This window comes from Triticum aestivum, chromosome 5B, assembly GCF_018294505.1.
Source record: "Triticum aestivum cultivar Chinese Spring chromosome 5B, IWGSC CS RefSeq v2.1, whole genome shotgun sequence".
Lineage (NCBI taxonomy): Eukaryota > Viridiplantae > Streptophyta > Magnoliopsida > Poales > Poaceae > Triticum > Triticum aestivum.
The window spans coordinates 406,857,739-406,884,137 of NC_057807.1; positions in this window are offsets into that span (position 1 = coordinate 406,857,739).

Sequence of the window (26,399 nt, forward strand, 5' to 3'; positions counted from 1 at the left end):
AATAATACATACCGATCTATGCGATCCGATGAGTGTTAAGGCTCGTGGCAAGTATCGTTATTTTCTAACCTTCACAGGTGATTTGAGCAGATATGGGTATATCTACTTGATGAAACATAAGTCTGAAATAGTTGAAAAGTTCAAAGAATTTCAGAGTGAAGTGGAAAAATCATCGTAACAAGAAAATAAAGTTTCTACGATCTGATCGTGGAGACGAATATTTGAGTTATGAGTTTGGTCTTCATTTGAAACAATGTGAAATAGTTTTGCAACTCACGCCATCTGGAACACCACAATGTAATGGTGTGTCCGAACGTCGTAATCGTACTTTACTAGATATGGTGCGACCTATGATGTCTCTTATCGGTTTACCACTATCGTTTTGGGGTTATGCATTAGAGACAGCTGCATTCACGTTTAGTAGGGCAACATCTAAATCCGTTGAGACGACACCGTATGAACTATGGTTTAGCAGTAAACCTAAGCTGTCGTTTCTTAGAGCTTGGAGTTGCGATGCTTATATGAAAAAGGTTTTCAACCTGATAAGCTCGAACCCAAATCGGAGAAGTGCGTCTTCATAGAATACCCAAAGGTAACTATTGGGTACACCTTCTATCACAGATCCGAAGGCAAGTTATTCGTTGCTAAGATGGATCCTTTCTAGAGAAGGAGTTTCTCTCGAAAGAAGTGAGTGGGAGGAAAGTAGAACTTGATGAGGTAATTGTACCTTCTCCCTTATTGGAAAGTAGTTCATCACAGAAATCAGTTCCTGTGATTCCTACACCAATTAGTGAGGAAGCTAATGATGATGATCATGAAACTTCAGATCAAGTTACTACCGAACCTCGTAGGTCTTCCAGAGTAAGATCCGCACCAGAGTGGTACGGTAATCCTGTTCTGGAAGTCATGTTGCTAGACCATGATGAACCTACGAACTATGAGGAAGCGATGATGAGCCCAGATTCCGCGAAATGGCTTGAGGCCATAAAATCTGAGATAGGATCCATGTATGAGAATAAAGTATGGACTTCGGTTGACTTGCTCGATGATTAGCAAGCCATGTTAAATAAATGGATCTTCAAGAGCAAGACGGACACTGATAGTAGTGTTACTATCTACTAAGCTCGACTTGTTGCGAAAGGTTTTCGACAAGTTCAAAGTGTTGAATACGATGAGATTTTCTCACTCGTATCGATGCTTAAGTCTGTCCGAATCATGTTAGCAATTGCCACATTTTATGAAATCTGGCAAATGGATATCAAAACTGTGTTCCTGAATGGATTTCTGGAAGAAGAGTTGTATATGATGCAACCAGAAGGTTTTGTCAAATCCTAAAGGTGCTAACAAAATGTGCAAGCTCCAGCGATCCATCTATGGACTGGTGCAAGCATCTCAGAGTTGGAATATACACTTTGATAAGTTGATCAAAGCATATAGTTCTATACAGACTTACGGTGAAGCCTGTATTTACAATAAAGTGAGTGGGAGCACTACCGCCTTTCTGATAAATATATGTGAGTAACATATTGTTGATCAGAAATGATGTAGAATTTTTCTGAAAAGCATAAAGGAGTATTTGAAAGGAGTTCTTTAAAAGAAAGACCTCAGTAAAGCTACTTACGTATTGAGCATCAAGATCTATTGAGATAGATCAAGATGCTTGATAAGTTTTTTCAATAAGTACATACCTTGTCAAGATTTTGAAATAGTTCAAAATGGAACAGTCAAAGAAAGAGTTCTTGCCTGTGTTGCAAAGGTGTGAAATTGAGGAAGACTCAAAACCCGGCTATGGCAGAAAATAGAAAGAGAATGAAAAGTCATTCCCTATGCCTCAGTCATAGGTTCTATAAAGTATGCTATGCTATGAACCAGACCTATTGTATACCTTGCTCTATGTTTGAAAAAGGAATACAATTTTGATCTAATAGTAGATCACTGGACAGCGGTCAAGAATATCCTTAGTGAGGACCAAGGAAATACTTCTCGATTATGGAGGTGATAAAAGAGCCCGTCCTAAAAGTTACATCGGTGCAAGCTTTTACACCGATCCAGATGACTCTAAGTCTCAATCTGGATATATATTGAAAGTGGGAGCAATTAGCTAGAGTAGCTCCATGCAGAGAATTGTAGACATAGAATATTTGCAAAATACATACGGCTCTGAATGTGACAGACCCGTAGACTAAACTTCTCTCACGAGCAAAACATGATCATACCTTAGTACTCTTTGGGTGTTAATCACATAACGATGTGAACTAGATTATTGACTCTAGTAAACCCTTTTGGGTGTTGATCATATGACGATGTGAACTATGGGTATTAATCACATACATATGTGAATATTGGTGTTGAATCACATGCTGATGTGAACTAGATTATTGACTCTAGTGCAAGTGGGAGACTGAAGGAAATATGCCCTAGAGGCAATAATAAAGTTATTATTTATTTCCTTATATCATGATAAATGTTTATTATTCATGCTAGAATTGTATTAACCGGAAACATAATACATGTGTGAATACATAGACAAACATAGTGTCACTAGTATGCCTCTACTTGACTAGCTCGTTTATCAAAGATGGTTATGTTTCCTAACCATGGACAAAAGAGTTGTCATTTGATTAACGAGATCACATCATTAGGAGAATGATGTGATTGACTTGACCCATTCCGTTAGCTTAGCACTTGATCGTTTAATATGTTGTTGTTGCTTTCTTCATGACTTATACATGTTCCTGTAACTATGAGATTATGCAACTCCCGTTTACCGGAGGAACACTTTGGGTGCTACCAAACGTCACAACGTAACTGGGTGATTATAAAGGAGTACTACAGGTGTCTCCAAAGGTACATGTTGGGTTGACGTATTTCGAGATTAGGTTTTGTCACTCCAATTGTCGGAGAGGTATTTCTGGGCCCTCTCGGTAATGCACATCACTATAAGACTTGCAAGCAATGTAGCTACTGAGTTAGTTACGGAATGATGCATTACGTAATGAGTAAAGAGACTTGCCAGTAACGAGATTAAACTAGGTATTGGATACCGACGATCGAATCTCGGGCAAGTAACATACCGATGACAAAGGGAATAACGTATGTTGTTATGCGGTTTGACTGATAAAGATCTTCGCAGAATATGTAGGAGCCAATATGAGCATCCAGGTTCCGCTATTGGTTATTGACCGAGAATAGTTCTAGGTCATGTCTACATTGTTCTCGGACCCGTAGGGTCCGCACGCTTAAGGTTTCGATGACAGTTATATTATGAGTTTATGAGTTTTGATGTACCGAAGGATTTCGGGGTCCCGGATGAGATCGGGGACATGACGAGGAGTCTCGAAATGGTCGAGACATAAAGATCGATATATTGGACGACTATATTCGGACTTCGGAAAGGTTCCGAGTGATTCGGGTATTTTTCGGAGTACCGGAGAGTTACGGGAATTCGCCGGTGAGTATATGGGCCTTATTGGGCCATATGGGAATAGAGGAGAGAGGCCAAAAGGAAGGAGGCCTGCGCCCCCCTTCTGGTCCGAATTGGACAAGGGGGGCAGCCCCATTTTCCTTCTCCCTCTCCTCCTCTTTCCTTCTCCAACAAGGAAAGGAGGAGTCCTACTACCGGTGGGAGTAGGACTCCCCCCTTAGCGCGCCTCCTCCCTAGGCCGGCCGCCTCCCCCCTTGCTCCTTTATATACGGGGGCAGGGGGGCACCCCAAAGACACAACAACAATTGATCCTTGAGATCTATTAGCCGTGTGCGGTGCCCCCCTCCACCATAGTCCTCCTCGATAATATTGTAGCGGTGCTTAGGTGAAACCCTGCGACGGTAGAACATCAAGATCGTCACCACGCCGTCGTGCTGACGGAACTCTCCCTCGACACTCGGCTGGATCGGAGTTCGAGGGACGTCATCGAGCTGAACGTGTGCTAGAACTCGGAGGTGCCGTAGTTTCGGTGCTTGATCGGCCGGTCCGTGAAGACGTACGACTACATCAACCGCGTTGTGCTAACGCTTCCGCTTACGGTCTATGAGGGTACGTGGACATCACTCTCCCCTCTCGTTGCTATGCATCACCATCATCTTGCGTGTGCGTAGGAAATTTTTGAAATTACTACGTTCCCCAACACAAGGTACTGTAATGAACTCATTCTTTATTTATATTGGTGTTAAACCTACTATATTCAAACTTCCTTATGGTTTATAAACTAATTTATTAGACATAGATGCATTGAAATAAGCAAACAACACACGAAAAACAGAATCTGTCAAAAACAGAACAGTCTGTAGCAATCTGTAACTAACGCAAACTTATGGAACTCAAAAAATGTACCAAAATAGGACGTACTGGACAATTTTTTTATTGATCAGCAGCAAAAAGAATCAATGCAAAAGCACGTTCCTGTGATTTATTGAATTTTTTCTCGTGAGCGCAAAGTTTCTGTTTTTCAGCAGAATCAAATCAACTATCATCATAGCTTATCCCATAGGTTCTACTTGGCACAAACACTAATTAAAACATAAAACCACATCTAAACAGAAAGTATAAACAAAATTTAACACTAAACAGGAACAAAAACAAAGAACACAAAATAAAATTGGGTTGCCTCCAAACAAGCGCTATCGTTTAACGCCCCTAGCTAGGCATAAAAGCGAAGATAGATCTAAGTATTGCCGTCTTTGGTAGGCAATCCATAAGTGGCTCTCATGATAGATTCATATGGTAGTTTTATTTTATTTCTAGGGAAGTGTTCCATACCCTTTCTCAAGGGAAATTAGAATCTAATATTCCCTTCCTACATATCAATAATCGCACCAATCGTTCTAAGGAAAGGTCTACCAAGAATAATAGGACATGAAGAATTGCAATCTATATCAAGAACGATAAAATCTATGGGCACATAATTCCTATTGGCAACAATAAGAACATCATTAATTCTTCCCATAGGCTTTTTAATAGTGGAATCCGCAAGATGCAAGTTTAGAGAGCAATCTTCAAAGTCACGGAAATCTAGCAAATCACACAAAGTTTTGAGAATAGTGGAGACACTAGCACCCAAATCACACAAGGCATGAAACTCATAATATTTAATTTTAATTTTTATAGTAGGTTCCCACTCATCATAGAGTTTTCTAGGGATTGAAACTTTCAACTCAAGTTTTTCTTCATAAGATTGCATCAAGGCATCAACAATGTGTTCGGTAAAGGCCTTATTTTGACTATAAGCATGAGGAGAATCTAGCACGGATTGCAACAAGGAAATACAACCAATCAAAGAGCAATTTTCATAATTAAATTCCTTGAGATCCAAAATAGTGGGTTTAGCAACATCAAGATTTTTATTTCTTTCAATCCCACTTTCATCAATTTCATCATCAAGATCTAGAAACTCAGAATTCTTAGGACGCCTTCTAGGTAAAGGAAGATCATATTCAGTTTCAACAAGATTCATATTGCAAAACAAGGATTTAATAGGGGACACATCAATAACTTTTAGATCTTCATCTTGATTTTCATAGGAATCGGAAGAACACGCTTTAATAAAGGCATCTTTGGAAGCACGCATCCTAGCGGTTCTTTCCTTGCACTCATCGATGGAAATTCTCATAGCTTTGAGAGACTCATTGATATCATGCTTAGGAGGAATATATCTAAGCTTTAAAGAATCAATTTTAAGAGAAATTCTATCAACGTTCCTAGCCAAATCATCAACCTTAAGCAATTTTTCTTCAAGCAAAGCATTAAAATTCTTTTGTGAATTCATAAACTCTTTAACACTACTCTCAAATTCAGAGGCATCTTATTAAAATTTCCATAAGAGTTATTGTAGGAATTTCCATAATTATTAGAAGGATTACTAGGATAAGGCCTAGGATTAAAATTCCCTCTATACGCGTTATTTCCAAAACTATTCCTTCCAACAAAATTCACATCCATAGATTCAATATTATTCTCAATCAAAGTAGATAAAGGCATATCATTGGGATCAAGAGAAGTATTTTTAGTAGCAAACATCTTCATAAGTTCATCCATCTTTTCACTCAAAACATTGATTTCCTCTATAGCATGCACTTTTTTACTAGAAGTTCTTTCGGTATGCCATTGAGAATAATTAGCCATAATATTTTCAAGCAATTTTGTAGCATCTCCTAACGTAATTTCCATAAACGTGCCTCCCACGACCGAGTCTAAAAGATTTCTAGAAGCAAAATTTAATCCAGCATAATTTTTTTGCATGATCATCCATAAATTCAAACCATGAGTAGGGCAATTGCGAAGCATCAATTTCATTCTTTCCCAAGATTGGGCAACATGCTCATGATCAAGTTGTTTAAAATTCATAATATCGTTCCTAAGAGTGATGATCTTAGCGGGAGGAAAATATTTAGAGATAAAAGCATCTTTGCACTTGTTCCAAGAATCAATACTATTTTTAGGCAAAGAAGAAAACCAAATTTTAGCACGACCTCTAAGTGAAAACGGAAATAACTTGAATTTCACAATATTGTTATCCGTATCTTTCTTCTTTTGCATATCACACAAATCAACAAAATTGTTTAGATGAGTAGCGGCATCTTCACTAGGAAGGCCGACGAATTGATCTTTCATAACAAGATTCAGCAAAGCAGTATTGATTTCACAAGACTCATCATTATTAAGAGGAGCAATCAGAGTACTAAGGAAATCATTATTATTGGTATTCGAGAAATCACACAATTTGGTATTATCTTGTGCCATGGCAACAAGTAATCCAACACACAAGCAAAGGCAAACGAGAAAAAGGCAAAAGAGAAAGAGAGGAGGAGATTGGGAAAGATAGGGCGAATAAAGCGGCAAGGGTGAAGTGAGGGAGAGGAAAACGAGAGGCAAATAATGTAATGCGAGAGATAGGGATTGTGATGGGTACTTGGTATGGTTGACTTTTGCGTACCCGGCAACGGCGCCAGAAATTCTTCTTGCTACCTCTTGAGCACTGCGTTGGATTTCCCCGAAGAGGAGAGGATGATGCAGTAAAGTAGCGTAAGTATTTCCCTCAGTTTTTGAGAACCAAGGTATGAATCCAGTAGGAGATCACGCACGAGTCCCTCGTACCTACACAAAACGATATCTACTCGCAACCAACGCGATTAGGGGTTGTCAATCCCTTCACGGTCACTTACGAGGGTGAGATCTGATAGAGATGATAAATAATATTTTTGGTATTTTTGATATAGAGATGCAAAGTAAAAAGTAAAAAACAAAGTAAAAACAAGGCAAGTAAATAAGGTAGTGGAGATTGATATGATGAGAATAGACCTGGGGGCCATAGGTTTCACTAGTGGCTTCTCTCAAGAGTATAAGTATTCTACGGTGGGTGAACAAATTACTGTTGAGCAATTGATAGAAAAGCGAATAATTATGAGATTATCTAGGTATGATCATGTATATAGGCATCACGTCCAAGACAAGTAGATCGAAACAATTTTGCATCTACTACTATTACTCCACTCATCGACCGCTATCCAGCATGCATCTATAGTATTAAGTAAAGCAGAGTAACGCCTTAAGCAAGATGACATGATGTAGAGGGATAAATTCATGCAATATGATAAAAAACCCATCTTGTTATCCTCGATGGCAACAATACAATACGTGCCTTGCAACCCTTTCTATCACTGGGTAAGGACACCGCAAGATTGAACCCAAAGCTAAACACTTCTCCCATTGCAAGAACTACCAATCTAGTTGGCCAAACCAAACGGATAATTCGAAGGGACTTGTAAAGATAACTCAATCATACATAAAAGAATTCAGAGAAGAATCAAATATTGTTCATAAATAAGCTGGATCATAAACCCACAATTCATCGGTCTCAACAAACACACCGCAAAAAGAAGATTACATCGAATAGATCTCCACAAGAGAGGGGGAGAACATTGTATTGAGATCCAAAAAGAGAGAAGAAGCCATCTAGCTAATAACTATGGACCCGAAGGTCTGAAGTAAACTACTCACACTTCATCGGAGAGGCTATGGTGTTGATGTAGAGCCCTCCATGGTAGATGCCCTCTTTGGCGGAGCTCCGGAATAGGCCCCAAGATGGGATCTCGCGGATACAGAAGGTTGCGGCGGTGGAATTAGGTTTTTGGCTCCTGTTCTGATCTGATGGGGGTACATAGGTATATATAGGAGGAAGGAGTACGTCGGTGGAGCAATAGGGGGCCCACGAGGTAGGGGGCGCGCCCAGGGGGGCGCGCCCTCCACCCTCGTGACCGCCTTTGGCACTTCTTGGAGTAGGGCCCAAGTCTCCTGGATCACGTTCGGTGAGGAAATCACGTTCCCGAAGGTTTTATTCCGTTTGGACTCCGTTTGATATTCTGTTTCTTTGAAATACTGAAATAGGCAAAAAACAACAATTCTGGGCTGGGCCTCCAGTTAATAGGTTAGTCCCCAAAATAATATGAAAGTGGAAAATAAAGCCCAATATAGTCCAAAACAGTAGGTAAAGTAGCATGGAGCAATAAAAAATTATAGATACGTTGGAGACGTATCAGTGCATACTCAGGGATAACACTTCTTGATAATTAGTGAGAGATCATCTTAAAATGCTACCGCCGAACTAAGCAAAATAAGATGTATAACAGATAAACATCATATGCAATCAAAATATGTGACATGATATGGCCATGATCATCTTGCGCCTTTCATCTCCATCTCCAAAGTACTGTCATGATCTCTATCGTCACCGGCACGACACCCATGATCTTCATCATCTTGATCTATATCAATGTGTCGTCACATGGTCGTCTCGCCAACTATTGCTCTTGCAACTATTGTTATCGTATAGCGATAAAGTAAAGCAATTATTTGGCACTTGCATCTTATGCAACAAAGAGACAACCATAGGGCTTCTGCCAGTTGCCGATAACTTCAACAAAACATGATCATCTCATACAACAACTTATATCTCATCACTTGTTGACCATATCACATCACAACATGCCCTGCAAAAACAAGTTAGACGTCCTCTACTTTGTTGTTGCAAATTTTACGTGGCTGCTACGGGCTGAGCAAGAACCGTTCTTACCTACGCATCAAAACCACAACGATAGTTCGTCAAGTTAGTGCTGTTTTAACCTTCGCAAGGACCGGGCGTAGCCACACTCGGTTCAACTAAAGTTGGAGAAACTGACACCCTCCAGCCACCTGTGTGCAAAGCACATCGGTAGAACCAGTCTCGTGTAAGCGTACGCGTAATGTCGGTCCGGGCCGCTTCATCCAACAATACCGCCGAACCAAAGTATGACATGCTGGTAAGCAGTATGACTTGTATCGCCCACAACTGACTTGTGTTCTACTCATGCATATAACATCAACGCATAAAACCTAAGCTCTGATACCACTGTTGGGACAAAAGTTTTTTTACGCACACGCAAGATCATGGTGATGCATAGCAACGAGAGGAGAGAGTGTTGTCCACGTACCCTCGTAGACCGATAGCGGAAGCGTTATAACAATGCGGTTGATGTAGTCATACGTCTTCACGGCCCGACCGATCAAGCACCGAAACTACGGCACCTCCGAGTACCCTCGTAGACCGATAGCGGAAGCGTTATAACAACGCGGTTGATGTAGTCATACGTCTTCACGGCCCGACCGATCAAGCACCGAAACTACGGCACCTCCGAGTTCTAGCACACGTTCAGCTCGATGACGATCCCCGGACTCCGATCCAGCAAAGTGTCGGGGAAGAGTTCTGTCAGCACGACGGCGTGGTGACGATCTTGATGTTCTACCATCGTAGGGCTTCGCCTAAGCACCGCTATAGTATTATCGAGGTGGACTATGGTGGAGGGGGGAACCGCACACGGCTAAGAGATCCAAGGGATCAATTGTTGTGTCTATGGGGTGCCCCCCTCCTCTGTATATAAAGGAGTGGAGGAGGGGGGCGGCCAAGGGGGGTGGCGCGCCCAAGGGGGGGAGTCCAACTCCCACCGGGAGTAGGACTCCCCCTTTTCCTATTAGGAATAGGAGAGGGAAGGAAGATGAAGGAGGGAGGAAGGAAAGGGGGGCCGGCCCCCCTCCCAATTCGGATTGGGCTTGGGGGGCCCCTCCCTTGCTCCTTTCCCCTCCTTTCCACTAAGGCCCAATAAGGCCTATATACCTCCCGGGGGGTTCCGATAACCTCTCGGTGATCCGGTATTGTCCCAATCTCACCCGGAACCTTTCCGGTGTCCAAATATAGTCGTCCAATATATCAATCTTTATGTCTCGACCATTTAGATACTCCTTGTCAAGTCTGTGATCATATCCGGGACTCCGAACAACCTTCGGTACATCAAAATATATAAACTCATAATGAAACTATCATCGTAACGTTAAGCGTGCGGACCCTATGGGTTCGAGAACTATGTAGACATGACCGAGACACGTCTCCGTTCAATAACCAATAGCGGAACCTGGATGCTCATATTGGCTCCCACATATTCTACGAAGATCTTTATCGGTCAGACCGCATAACAACATACGTTGTTCCCTTTGTCATCGGTATGTTACTTGCCCGAGATTCGATCGTCGGTATCTCAATACCTAGTTCAATCTCGTTACCGGCAAGTCTCTTTACTCATTCTGTAATACATCATCTCACAACTAACTCATTAGTTGCAATGCTTGCAAGGCTTAAGTGATGTGCATTACCGAGAGGGCCCAGAGATACCTCTCCGACAATCGGAGTGACAAATCCTAATCTCGAAATACGCCAACCCAACATGTATCTTTGGAGACACCTGTAGAGCTCCTTTATAATCACCCAGTTACATTGTGACGTTTGGTAGCACACAAAGTGTTCCTTCGGTAAACGGGAGTTGCATAATCTCATAGTCATAGGAACATGTATAAGTCATGAAGAAAGCAATAGCAATATACTAAACGATCGTGTGCTAAGCTAACGGAATGGGTCATGTCAATCACATCATTCTCCTAATGATGTGATCCCGTTAATCAAATGACAACACATGTCTATGGTTAGGAAACATAACCATCTTTGATCAACAAGCTAGTCAAGTAGAGGCATACTAGTGACACTCTATTTGTCTATGTATTCACACATGTATTATGTTTCCGATTAATACAATTCTAGCATGAATAATAAACATTTATCATGATATAAGGAAATAAATAATAACTTTATTATTGCCTCTAGGGCATATTTCCTTCGGATGTTGTGCGACGCTCACTCCCTGTTTTGCAGCGATAAATTCAGTGTTCTGTAGCTAGCGAGAGAAAGAGAGTCATTGACAAACCTAAACACCTATGAAAAATGTGACATTGTTCATTATGCCTTCAGTTGTGCAGAACAGGTTGAGAACATCCATGAGCCGTCCATATACTCTGAAGCAGGTGTTTCCTGTGGCCGTGAGAAGTTGATTTCTAGTATGCAGGAAGAGATGCAGTCACTTGAGAAAAATGGCACATGGGATGTTATACGCTTTCCTAAACAAAAGAAGACCGTTCGCTGCAAATGGATCTTCAAAAGAAAGGAAGGTTTATCTCCTAGTGAGACCATGATGTCTAAGGCAAGGTTAGTGGCTAAGGACTTCAGTTAGATACCAGGTATTGATTATAATGATGTGTTCCCTCTCCGATTGTGGAGCATAGTTCTATTCGAGCATTTTTTGGTATTGTTGCTATGCATGATCTTGAGCTTGACCAGTTAGATGTCAAGACTACTTTTTTAGATGGTGAACTGGAGGATGAAATTTACATGGACCAACTACAAGGCTTCATAGTGCCTGGTAAGGAGAAATTTGTTTACAAGTTAAAGAGGTCACTGTATGGTTTGAAGCAGTCTCCGAGACAGTGGTATAAAAGGTTTGATTCATTTATGATAGCACATGGATTTAAGAGGTCTGCATATCATAGTTGTGTTTACATTAAATTTGTTGATGGATCACCTATATACTTTCTGTTATATGTTGATATGTTGATTGGTGCCAAGGGAAAGATTGAGATCACAACTTTAAAGGCACGATTAAGTAGTGAGTTTGAGATGATGGATTTTGGTGCTGCTAAGAAATTCTAGGTATGAAGATTAAGAGGGACAAAAATTCTGGTTTGTTATTTCTTAGTCAGCAGAGTTACATAAAGAAATGTCTTCATCATTTTAACATGCATAATGCTAAGCCGGTAAGCACTCCCATTGATCCTCATTTCAAATTATCATATTCTTAGTATCCTAGTACAGATGAAGATTTTGAGTATATGTCAAGAGTTCCACATTCCAGTGTTGTAGGTTCTTGAATGTATGTCATGGTGTGTTATAGGCTTGATTTGTCTCTTTGCAATGAGTTTGGTCAGCAGATACATGGCTAACCCTCAGCATTGGAAGGTTGTTTAGTGGATATTCAGGTACCTTCATGGCACTTCCAATGCTTGTTTGAAATTCGACAGGACTGGTGAGGGACTGGCTGGCTATGTGGATTTAGATTTCGCTTCCAGCAATTTGGACTAGAGGAGGTCCCTTACAAGTTATGTGTGCACTGTCGGTGGTTGTGCTGTTAGTTGGACGATATCGCTACAACTAGTTGTTTCCCAATCTACCACCGAAGCAGAATACATGGCCATTGCAGGCGCATGTAAATAATTAGTTTGGCTAAAAGGTTTGTATGAGGAGCTTTGTGGAGATAATTCTTACATTAATATGTTTTCTGACTGTCAGAGTGCCATATACCTTACTAAGGATGAGATGTTCCATTCCAGAACGAAGCTCAATGATGTCAAATATCATTATGTTCGAGACATTGTTGAGCAAGGTAAACTGAGAGTATGCAAGATTAGTACTCATGATAATCCTGCTAATATGTTGACAAAGTTAGTTCCTATTGTTGTTTAGCAGTAGTGGATGTTTTAGCACCGAAAGTGATTTCTTTGTTGTTTAGGGAGAAGGTATCATTCATGCTACAAGATGGAATTTGTCTCAAGGTGGAGTTTGTTATGTTATGATCCAAATTCAAGTATAAATATAAAGGCTAACTTATTTTGAAACAAAATATATCCTTAAAATAATATTAGAAAACTACCCTAGTTATGTAATTTTTATAGATATAACTTTAATTATACTTATTTAATTCTTATAGCTTAATGCTTGAAAGATATATGATATGTTTTGGATGGACATAACAATAATTGTCGAATTCAAAATGCCAGGAAATGGAAAATTCGGAAATAAAAAAGCAGAAAAAAATGAGAAATAGAAGTCAAGAAAAACTGAGAGCTAAAGATTTTGTAGGCTATGCTGGCCTAGCCATTTCGCCATCATTTTGGGTGCATTGGGGATATAGTAACTCCATTGGACGACGCTTTGAAGATGGGCATTTCGTATACGACGTCCGTTACAAGCATCGACGCAGGCAGGCACCCCCCCCCCCCCCCCATTCCGTTGATGCTGCATGGCCCTGTTTATTTATGTTTTTTTTCCTTTTTCTATTAAATTCCAAAAAAGTGCGCGAGCGACATATTCAACTGAAAACCTCTTCTTTCGCAGAGAAATCGAGTAACCACTAGGACTTCTTTAACATTTGTGACCACTTACTTCGTTTTCTCGCTCTTATTCTTTCTTCACTTCGTGGAATATGTTTTTTTTTCATTTTCGTTCTCTCTAGACCCATTTAGTTTGGTTTTTGCATTTCTTTTCTTTATATATTTTTATTTTCCAAATGCACATTTTTTTCAAAAAAAACAACGAACTTTTATCTAAATTGATGAACTTTCTAAAAATTTGAAGAACTTTGTTTTTCAAAATTGATGAACTTTTTTCCTTTTTGTGATTTTTTTGAATTGATTAACATTTTTTTCAAAATTGATGACTTTTTTTCAAGATTTATGAATTATTTTTCAAGACAGATGATCTATTTCAAAATCATTTTTTTTAAATTGATGAACATTTTTCAAATTCAATGAAATTTTTTCAAATCAATAAACTTCTTTTTAAATTTCATGATTTTTTTTAGAGTTTGTGAACTTTTTTTCAAAACCCATGTGATGCAATCATTGCTATGAGTCAACCAGACGAAGCAGTCCCTCCCATCGTTCGTTCGTTGCGCTCGTTGATTTGATGGCCGACCCACTCATGTTGCCTTCTAGTGCCACGAGCCTAAACAGGCGCTGGCAGCGCACTTTAGGAGCTCCCTTGAAGGTGAGCGCAATTTAGGAGCTCCTTTGAAGGTGGAACTTCGTTTGTGGCCTGAGCTCCTGTTCAACGGCTGCAGGCGTAAAACAGGGGCAAATCCTAAATGGCGCCTGTTTCTCCACTTTGCGCAAATGGGCGCATACCTTTTATTTTATTTTTGTCCAAAACTGCAGCCAAAATGGTGTATGCAAGCGAGGGTTCGAACTCGAGATCTCTCGATTGACAGAGCAGCGCACTGAACTCTAGGACAACAAACCACTTATGCCAATTAACTTCTTTCCATTCTTTTCTTTCTCTACTAGGTCGCGAGAGCCCCCGCAAACCAGTTTTCATGTGTTCACCGATTTCTGGGCGTTTTTTTTCTTGTTCCTTTTTCATTTTCTTTTCTTATTTCCTGTCTATTTTTCTTTTCTTAAATGCGCGAAGGTTTTTTGAAATTCAATAAACTTTTATCAAAATAGATGAACTTTTTTAAATCAAAGAGGGTTTTTTCAATCACGATGAATTTTTTTTCAAATTCGATGAACTTTTATTGAAATTGATGAACTCCTTTTCAAATGATGTACTTTTTTCAAAATCGGTGAACTTATTTTTATTCAAAATTGATTTTCATTTGTGATGATTTTTTTTCAAATTCATGAACTTTGTTTATGTTTTTGGACTTTCTTTCAAATTTCATGAAAATTCTTGAGTTCACGAAAAATTTCAATTGTTTGGATTCTTTACTTTTTTCTTGAGAAAAGTCAATGGTTGACCGGTCAACCGTGATCGTGGGGAGGGAATGAGCCAAAGTGGAACAAGTGAACGAGGCAACTTAGTCTGGCCTAGTTCGCGGGCGCGTGGGCACCGGCGCTGAAGGTGCCCGTTAGGGGGCAGTGCTATTTCTCACGTTCAGCGAGTCACGCGTTCCGACTCAGTGAAGCCCGGGAGCATATGGGCCGGCCCACGTGCGCAGGTAAGCAACTGTTTTTCCCTGTTTCATTTTTTTCACGTTTTTTCTTCTTTTGCTTTCTTTCTTACTTTTGTTTATACTTTAAAATATTCTAAATGCATATATTACAAAAACACTCTCCCAAAAACACATTTGAAAAAAATGTTGAATAGGGACTTAAGTTTTTTGAAAAAGAATTTTAAAAATGCTGAACAAGAATTTTAAAAATATTGAACAAGTTTTTAAAAATATTGAATACGTATTAAAAATTGTGAACACGTATTTGAAAAATGTTGAATAAGTACTTAAAATTTGTTGAATGGGTATATGAAAAATGTTGAAAATATTTAAAAATGTTAAACGAGTATTTGGAAAATGTTGAACAAATATTTGTAAAGAGGTTGAACAAAGTATTTAGAAAAATGTTGATCATGTATAAAAAAATGTTGAACAATTATTTGAAAAATGTAGAACATGTACATAAAAATGTTGAACAAGTATTTTAAAAATGTTGAATAATTATTAAGAGAAATGTTGAAGAATTATTAGGAGAGATGTTTAACATGTATATAAAAATGTAGAATGAAAAACAAAAAGAAACCAAGAAAAAACAAAAAATGAAACAAAATGGAGAAATCTTTAACATTTATATAAAAATGGAGAATGAAAAATAAAAGAATAAAAAAACGAAAAAGTACTCCGGACCACCAGTGAAAACCCCGCCTCAAGCCGCATCAAGTACGTCCTGCTCCTACAGCTGGACGCAGTCGTGGTGGCTAGCTGAGCAACATATCTGTACCTAGTACACATTTTTTCGAACTTGGAAGTGCCACTTCACCTTCCCACCGAATTCTCACTGGATTGATCTGAGACGTTTATTTGTGAGTTAGGGTTGCTATCCACCACTCAACGGATCGGACGGTTGAAAATGATTGGATTCGGCACGATCCATTCGCAAAGCTCCACCTTCTGCCATTAGCACAGGTGAACTGGGCTTGTGAGCTGGAAGACCGACACGGTCATACACCCCTCAAGATCTTGTGTGCATGATGACATTATGGCCTACGGTACAACCAAAGCGCATGGTGACATTACCTACTACTCCATCCGTTACTAAATATTTGTCTTTCTAGAGATTTTAACAAGTAACTACATACGGAGCAAAATGAATGAATGTACACTCTAAAATATTTCTATATACATCCGTATGTGGTAGTCCATTTGAAATCCTAAAAAAACAAATATTTAGAAACGGAGGGAATACAATAGTTTTGTAAATTAACTACTACGATAGCTCCCTCAGTGAAAAAGAACTAATAAGTTTGTTGTGGAGACATGGCATTTTATTGTTGTCAAACTAAAAACGTGACTATTTAATCATACATTGTTTTTTTTTCTGGCAAATATTAACGTACATATACTACAAAAATGTGAGATCGATAAAATTATATCAAACTGCCATGCATTTGACAGTTTGCCTACGGCTCGAATCATTCGATGTGTGATAATTTTACAAAAAATAAAGTTTTCATTCCCTCCTACATGAAAAAAGGAATGTAGAATCATACTTACCCCAATGTGATTACAAATATGAGAGAGTGATAAAATATTATTTGTAATACAATATTTAATAAATTTCATCGTTCGTCGCATACTGAACAAAAGAAAATGTTAATTGGGTGGCGGACTGGCGGTTCTCATTTCCACGTTCATGTCACTTTCTTATTTACTTAAGTAGAATAACGTGCATAGCATGTGCGATTTACTAGTTACCTAGTAAACCAAGATTCGACCCCCGCGCCTCCCCCCTTTTTTTGAAGGGTCTCCCCCTTTTCATTTTTTTTTGAGACAAACTCCGAAGCTTTTTATTCAGACGTGACAATATTTACATGGACGAAAGAGAGACCATCCGGCTGTCCCAACCAAACATGTCGGCCAACCAGAAGGGATAAAGCATGGTTCGCAAGCTTGTGAGCCTCGATATTCGAGCTCCTAAATTCGTGACAAATATTACAAACTTGGAGAAAAGATCTATGCTCTATTATTTCATGTATGATCGCACCATACTCTGTTGGGTTATTCTCTCGGATGTCCTCGACTACCACCTTCGCGTCCGATGCCACTTGAATATTTGCCACGTTCAAATCATCAACGAGAGCCAGCGCCTCCCTGATTGCCATGCATTCAAGAATCGCCGGTTACGATATGCCTCCGAAGACCACGGCCGAGGCTCCCAAGAACTGGCCAGCTGAAAGCACAAATGCTCCCTGGGTGATTTTGGTGATTAATGTCAACATATCTCTTGTTGGAGTAACACTTTTACCTAGTATGTTTCAGATAAGTTCAACAATGAAGTGGTATGGACTAGAGGATATGGAACCCATTCAAAATGCAGAGGACAAAGGATTGGCTCAAGCTCCAAAAATAAGACTCTACATTTTCTACTTTAGTGATCCAAGATCACATTGAGTCTATAGGAAAAGCCAATACTATCAAGAGGGGATGAGGTGTTGCTTAATGGCTTGCTTGCTCAAAGTGCTTAGTGATATGCTCCAAATCCCTCAACTACCTTCTCACATCCACATATGACCCCAAATCAAAAGTCTAACTCGGCCCTACCGATTCTTTCTATCCGGCGCCACCGAGTTTAGATGTCATAGCCACTGCCACAAACCCTAGGCAAATTGGTCTCACCGATGGGGATCTCGGTCTCACCGAGATGGGATTGTAATCTCTCTGTGTATGTCCATTACCAAAATCGGTCCCACCGAGTTTGTGTAATCGGTCCTACCGAGATTGCAATGTAAACTCTTTGATTTCCTTTCGTAATATTTCGGTCTCACCGAAATGAGGAATCGGTCCCACTGAGTTTACCTGACCAACTCTCTGGTTAGCTTATTACCAAAATCGGTCCCACCGAATTTGTGTAATCGGTCTCACCGAGATTACCTTATGCCCTAATCCTAACCATATCGGTCCTACCGAGTTGCATGTCGGTCCCACCGAAAATCCTAACGGTCACTAGATTTGCTGAATCAGTCCGACCGAGTTTTTCAATTCGGTCGCACTGAGTTTGGCAAGTTGTGTGTAACGGTTAGATTTTGTGTGGAGGCTATATATACCCCCCACCTCCTCTTCATTCGTGGAGAGAGCCATCAGAACGAACCTACACTTCCAACTTACATTTTCTGGAAGAGAACCACCTACACTTGTGTTGAGGCCAAGATATTCCATTCCTACCATATGAATCTTGATCTCTAGCGTTCCCCAAGTTGCTTTCCACTCAAATCTTCTTTCCACCAAATCCAAATCCTGTGAGAGAGAGTTGAGTGTTGGGGAGACTATCATTTGAAGCACAGGAGCAAGGAGTTCATCATCAACACACCATTTGTTACTTCTTGGAGAGTGATGTCTCCTAGATTGGCTAGATGTCACTTGGGAGGCTCCAACAAGATTGTGGAGTTGAACCAAGGAGTTTGTACGGGCAAGGAGATCGCCTACTTCGTGAAGATCTACCGCTAGCGAGGCAAGTCCTTCGTGGGCGACGACCATGGTGGGATAGACAAGGTTGCTTCTTCGTGGACCCTTCGTGGGTGGAGCCCTCCGTGGACTCGCGCAGCCATTACCCTTCATGGGTTGAAGTCTTCATCAACGTGGATGTATGATAGCACCACCTATCAGAACCACGACAAAAACATCCATGTCTCCAATTGCATTTGCATACTCCAATCCCATCCCTTTACATTCTTGCAAGTTGCATGCTTTACTTTCCGCTGCTCTTATACTCTTTGCATGCTTGCTTGCTATGTATTGTGATTGTTAAACTTGTGCCAAAACTCCACTTAAACTTAAAGAAATTAAAAACTGCAACCTTTGGCACTTAGTGTCTAATCACCCCCCTCTAGACACCTCTTCTCGATCCTTTCAATTGGTATCAGAGCATTGGTCTCCATTGCTTTAGTTTAATCACCATTGGAGGAAGATAGATGAGTCTACTTTGGGGAGTCTTAGACATAGAGTGCCTATTCTTGAAGGGGAGTATTTTCATGAGTGGAAAAATGAGATGCTTGTGATTTTCAATCAATATCATTTGAACAAGTACATTGCTAGCCCTTGTGCACCTCATGTTGATCCTATGCATCCCACCCTTGATGAGTCGATTGACATGATCAAAAATCTTAGAACTGTTAATCTTATCACTAGAGGCTTGCCTAGAAACTTGATTAGAAACTTGCCTACTCTTGAGTGTGCCTGCACTATATGGAAATTTTTTGAGGAACGATTTCCGGATTATTCCTTGAAGAATCTAGATGAAATTCTCCATAAGTCTGTTGCCTTGAGTAAGATGAATTCCAATGATCCTATGTTTGGTGATTGTCTATTTGAGCTTACAAATCTTATGCGTGCCAAAGGAGATGTTGGAATTATTAGTGATATTATTTCCGAAGCTATTAAAATTCATAAAGAAGATCATTGTCAAACTCACTCTAACAAATCACCCTCTCTAGGATTTGATCCACCACATGACAATGTTGAACATGGATACTATGACGAGGATGATGATAGTGACTTTGATCTGGATGATGCAATGAGACACTTTGGTCTTATGGCAAATTGCTACGTCTTAAGCTTGCGTTGGTTTTCCTTGAAGAGGAAAGGGTGATGCAGCACAATAGTGTAAGTATTTCCCTCAGTTTTTGAGAACCAAGGTATCAATCTAGTAGGAGACTCCTCACAAGTCCCATGAACCTACACAAACAAACAAAGAACTCGTAACCAACGCGATAAAGGGTTGTCAATCCCTTCACGACCACTTGCGAAAGTGAGATCTGATAGAGATAATATGATAAGATAAATATATTTGTGGTCTTTTATAATATAGATGCAAAAAGTAAAGATGCAAATAAAAGTAGATTGAAAGCTTATATGATAAAAGATAGACCCGGGGGCCATAGGTTTCACTAGTGGCTTCTCTCAAGATAGCATCAGTATTACGGTGGGTGAACAAATTACTGTCGAGCAATTAATAGAAAAGCGAATAACTATGAGATTATCTAGGCATGATCATGTATATAGGCATCACGCCCGTGACAAGTAGACTGACTCCTGCCTGCATCTACTGCTATTACTCCACACATCGATCGCTATCCAGCATGCATCTAGAGTATTAAGTTCATAAGAACAGAGTAACGCATTAAGAAAGATGACATGATGTAGAGGGATAAACTCAAGCAATATGATATAAACCCCATCTTTTTATCCTCGATGGCAACAATACAATACGTGCCTTGCAACCCTTTCTGTCACTGGTTAAGGACACCGCAAGATTGAACCCAAAGCTAAGCACTTCTCCCATGGCAAGAAAGATCAATCTAGTAGGCCAAACCAAACTGATAATTCGAAGAGACTTGCAATGATAACTCAACCATACATAAAAGAATTCAGAGAAGATTCAAATATTTCTCATAGATAAACTTGATCATAAACCCACAATTCATCGAATCTCGACAAACACACCGCAAAAAGAGTTTACATCGAATAGATCTCCACAAGAGAGGGGGAGAACATTGTATTGAGATCCAAAAAGAGAGAGGAAGCCAACTATCTAATAACTATGGACCCGAAGGTCTATGGTAAACTACTCACAACTCATCGGAAGGGCTATGGTGTTGATGTAGAAGTCCTCCGTGTTCGATTCCCCCTACGTCGGAGCGCCGGCGAAGGCTCCAAGATGGGATCTCGCGGATACAGAAGGTTATGGTGGCGGAAATATTTCTTCGGTGGCTCCCTGGATGTTTTCAAGGTACGTAGGTATATATAGGAGGAAGAAGTATGTCAGTGGCCGCCCGAGGGGCCCACGAGATAGGGGGCGCGCCCAGGAGGGGTGGGTGCGCCCTCCACCCTCGTGGCCGCCTCGGCTGCTTCTTGGCTTGCACTCCAAGTCCTCTGGATCACGTTTGTTCCAAAAATCACGCTCCCGAAGGTTTCATTCCGTTTGGACTCCGTTTGATATTCCTTTTCTTTGAAATACTAAAATAGGCAAAAAAAACAGCAATACGGGCTGGGCCTCGGGTTAGTAGGTTAGTCCCAAAAATGATATAAATGTGAAAAATAAAGTCCATAAACATCCAAAACAGGTAATATAATAGCATGGAACAATCAAAAATTATAGATACGTTGGAGATGTATCACAAATCTTCGGGGATATATGGCATGAGGAAAGGAATGGGTTCTTGACAATGGGTGTACCGATCACATGACCGGAGATAAAGATATGTTTCGTGAGCTTGCTAAAAATGATGGTCCTCGAAAGTACGTCAATTTCGGTGACAACTCAAAGGGTAAGGTGGTTGGCCTCGGTAAGGTGGCCATATCACATGATAGCTCCATACAAAATGTTATGCTAGTTGAATCCCTTGGCTACAACTTACTTTCAGTATCTAGACTTGCTGATTTCGGTTTCAATGTCCTATTTACTGAAGTAGATTGCCAAGTGTTTCGTAGAGATAATCATAAAATGGTCTTTACCGGTATACGTAGAGGTGATCTTTACATTGTTGATTTCACTAAAAAGGCTCAACCTAGAACTTGCTTTATTGCTAAATCCTCTAAAGGTTGGTTATGGCATAGACGATTAGGTCATGTTGGTATGCGAAACCTTGAAAAGCTTATTAAAGGAAATCATATCCTTGGCGTTAACAACGTCATATTTGATAAGGATAGACTTTGCAGCGCTTGTAAAGCAGGTAACAGGTTGGAGGAAGGCATCCCATGAAGAACATCATGACCACAAGGAGGCCACTTGAGCTACTTCACATGGATCTTTTTGGCCCCAACGCCTACAATAGTCTTGGTGGAAATTCTTTTGGTCTAGTTATAGTTGATGATTTTTCAAGATTTACGTGGGTGTTCTTTCTACATGATAAATCGCAGGTCCAAAATATCTTCAAAAACTTCGCTAGGAAGGCCCAAAATTAATTTGAAGTGAAGATCAAGAAGGTTCGCAGCGACAACATAACGAAGTTCAAGAACGCAAATGTGGACACCTTTCTTGACGAAGAAGGGATTTCACATGAGTTCTCGGCTACGTACACACCTCAACAAAATGGAGTTGTTGAGAGGAAGAACCGGATGCTCATCGAAATGGCAGGAATGATGCTTGATGAGTACAAGACGCCGAAGCACTTTTGGGCAGAAGCGGTTGAGACAACTTGTCATGCAACAAATCGCTTGTACCTTCACAAGCTACTCGGCAAGACGGCATACGAGCTCCTAACTGGTAACAAACCACAAGTTGGATACTTTCGAGTATTCGACTCAAAGTGCTACATTCTTGATAAGCATCGTCATTCTAAATTTGCTCCTAAGTCTCATGAAGGTTTCCTACTTGGTTATGGCTCAAACTCTCACACTTACCGTGTCTACAATAATTTCACCCGAAAGGTTGATGATACGGTAGATGTGAAGTTTTATGAATCTAACGGCTCACAAGTAGAGCAATTTCCAATTGATGTAGGAGACAGAGACCCCTCGGAAGCGATCGAAGACTTGTCTATTGGGAAGATTCGTCCAACGGAGGTGAAGGAGAGTACCTCGTCCATCCAAGTGGAAGCTTCTATCTCACGACAAGGTGAACCAAGAGTTGATACAGAAGCATCCACAAGTGGGACACACCAAGATGAAGAAAACGAGGAAGTACACCAAGAACGTCAACAACCTCCACCACGACAAGAGAACGACAACATCAACAATGAATAAGGCCAAGAAGAAGAACAAGATGAAGAAGATGTTCAACCAAGACCCAAGCAAAAGCTTTCACGAGTTCGAGCAAGAATTGCTAAAGACCATCCCGTCGAGCAAATCTACAATGATATCCAAACCGGGAGAATCACTCGCTCAAAAAACTCGTTTAACTAACTTTTGTGAACACTATTCATTCATCTCTAGCATTGAACCTATGAAGGTTGAAGAAGCATTGGAAGATCCGGATTGGATAAACGCTATGCATGAAGAGCTACACAACTTTGAGAGAAATGAAGTTTGGACATTAGTTGAGAAGCCCGACAACAACCACAACATCATCGGTACCAAATGGGTGTTTCACAACAAGCAAGATGAAGATGGACAAGTAGTTCGCAACAAAGCACGTCTCGCCGCCCAAGGCTACACACAAGTAGAAGGTATGGACTATGGTGAGACATATGCTCCCGTTGCTAGACTTGAGTCCATTCGCATCTTACTTGCCTATGCTAATCACCATGATATCACCTTATACCAAATGGACATTAAAAGTGCCTTTTTAAATGGTGAAATAGAGGAGGAAGTCTATGTTAAGCAACCTCCCGGCTTTGTCAATCCTAAGAAACCTAATCATGTTTACAAACTTCACAAAGCTCTTTATGGACTCAAACAAGCTCCTAGAGCATGGTATAAATGCTTGACCAAGTTCCTTATTGAAAAAAGCTTTGAAATTGGTAAGATATATTCTACTATTTTTACTAAAAGGGTTAATGGAGAACTATTTGTATGCCAAATTTATGTTGATGATATTATATTTGGATCAACTAACCCTCATTTTAGTGAAAAGTTTGGAAAGTTAATGTCGGAGAAGTTTGAGATGTCTATGATGAGTGAACTCAAATTCTTTCTTGGTTTGCAAATCAAGCAAACTAAGGAAGGTACCTTTGTTTCTCAAACGAAGTACACCAAGGACTTATTCAAGAAGTTCAATATGCAAGAATGCAAAGGTATGACTACACCCATGCCTACTAGTGGACACCTTGATTTGACCAAAGATGGTGAACCGGTCGATCAAAAGGTTTATCGCTCTATGATTGGTTCATTGTTATATCTATGTGCTTCACGTCCCGATATTATGCTAAGTGTGTGCATGTGTGCATGATATCAAGCTGCTCCTAAAGAATGTCATCTTAAGGCCGTGAAAAGGATAGTGAGATACTTAATCCATACACCAAACTTTGGCATTTGGTATCCAAAGAGGGCCTCTTTCGATCTTGTTGGCTACTCCGACTCGGACTATGCCGGTGACAAGGTTGATAGAAAGTCCACTTCGGGTACTTGTCAATTTCTTGGTAGATCTCTTGTATCTTGGTCTTCCAAGAAACAAAACTCGGTATGCTTATCCACCACCGAAGCGGAATACATTGCCGCTGGTTCATGTTGTGCTCAATTACTTTGGATGACCCAAATTCTTAAATTTTATGGGATATATGTGAAGCATGTTCCATTACTTTGTGACAATGAAAGTGCTATCAATATCGCTCACAGTCCCGTGCAACATTCTCGAACTAAGCATATTGAAGTTCGTCATCATTTCATTCGAGATCATGTTGCCAAAGGGGATATTAATCTTAAGCATGTTCGCACCGAAAAACAATTAGCAGATATTTTCACTAAACCACTTGATGAGAAAGTGTTTTGCAGGTTAAGAGGTGAATTGAACATCATTGATGCTTCAAACTTGGAGTAGGAACTCCATTTGATACTTGCAAGACAAGAGCCTATGACTAATCCTTGATATTTCTCTTATGATGATAATCTTACGTCTTGGATATATTTGCACTTTGCATGTTATCTAACCCGTGTAGGTACTTGGATAAATCTAACTCTATGAGATTGCAACTCATTCACATCTTGAGCGATATCTACATCACCAAGTCTCTACATAATGGTGGTTGAAGACAAGGAAACATGAAACCACTCACACATATCCTTTGACAAATTCTCATGATTGTCATTTTGGATACACAAGTGCTCTTCCTTGCAAAAACTAACCCATGTAGGTAGATGAACCCAAATTCCAAAGTGGTTCTCCCAACTCTTGATGAGCTACATCAACCTTGAGCAACCCACATAAGTTCAACTACATGATCACGATCATCACCACCACCCAAGGTATGTTATTCCATCTTAGAGAAGCTTTACTCCAAGTCATGAGTCAAAGCAACTCGACAAGATGTGAATACATCAAGATGCTTAAATGAAAAATGGTAACCCCATTTTGAGCTTAAACGATGAGTATGACCCATGATCAAGTGATCTCACTTGACTCGTAAGTCAATATACTCTAGCATAGGTGACTTTGTCGCCAACCAATTCTAGGTGAAGTTCTCTTGTGTTCTTTTCTGTGCTCTTGCATTTGTCTCATGCATATTTGTTTCCCCTTTCAAAAAAAACTTCATCTAGATTTCTTCTCTTTTATTTTCTGTTCTACATTCCCTGCATCCAATTCATTGCAAATCCTTCAGTTAATTCCTTGCAAATCCTTGTGAGATCTTACTTGTCTAGTGAGCTGAGGTGACAAGTGTTTTCTCTGTGATGAACTCGGTCATACCGGTCTATTGTTTTCGGTCCAACCGAATCCTTTCCATGCAACCGAAGCATACAACTCGGTGCCACCGATTTCACTACAGGAAAGACATTTTGCCACTTGTTCCTGCATCACTTTTGATCTGGCTCCACTCAACGAATCTTGTCCTCTACTAGCATCACATTTAACTCAAGGACCAAACCCATTAATGACAAATTCCAGAAGACCCTTCTTGGGAATTGATGTCAAAGGGGGAGAGAGAGATCACATCAAAGCTTAGTCATATCTCTAGGAGGAGAGAATACTCAAGGAGAGAGTAATCTTCAAGGATCCCAGATGCTTGGTGTTCAAGAGGAGAGATGTTACATGTCTTCTAGAGGGGAAAGACATGTTCATATGTGCTTATTTGCATTAACTATGTTCATTTGTTTCTTTGAGCTCTGATTTTCTGTTCCCTATCTTCTCCCAGTATCCCATGCTAGATTCAGGGGGAGCGAGACATATAAGGGAAAGAAACTCTTTGAATTCTTTGCACATCTTTACCTTTGGGGACATGTCTATATCCAATGTGGTACTTAGTACTCACTCTCTACATGTCATCCCAGTCTTGGTACTCTTGTGGTTTCTTTCGTTTGCTCTAGCTAGTAGGTGCATCTGTGTTATCTAACCTTATTTTCATAGGTTCATTCCATCCTAAGCCAACTCAAGACCACAAGGTAAGTATATGCATCACAGTCACGTGTATGAGGAATTCTTGCTGGTGTACATACTGTTTGCAAGGAGGACTCATGAGCATGGAGGTACATTTCCCATATTCACATCATTTGCTCTGATGCATATAGCCAAGATACATGTAACACATTGCCTACTCTGTCATGGTTATGCATTCACATGCTTCTATACTCCATATTCACATGATTGCATACATGTAGGGGGAGCCTATGCATGTTACATGTCTGTCCAAAGCTTTATT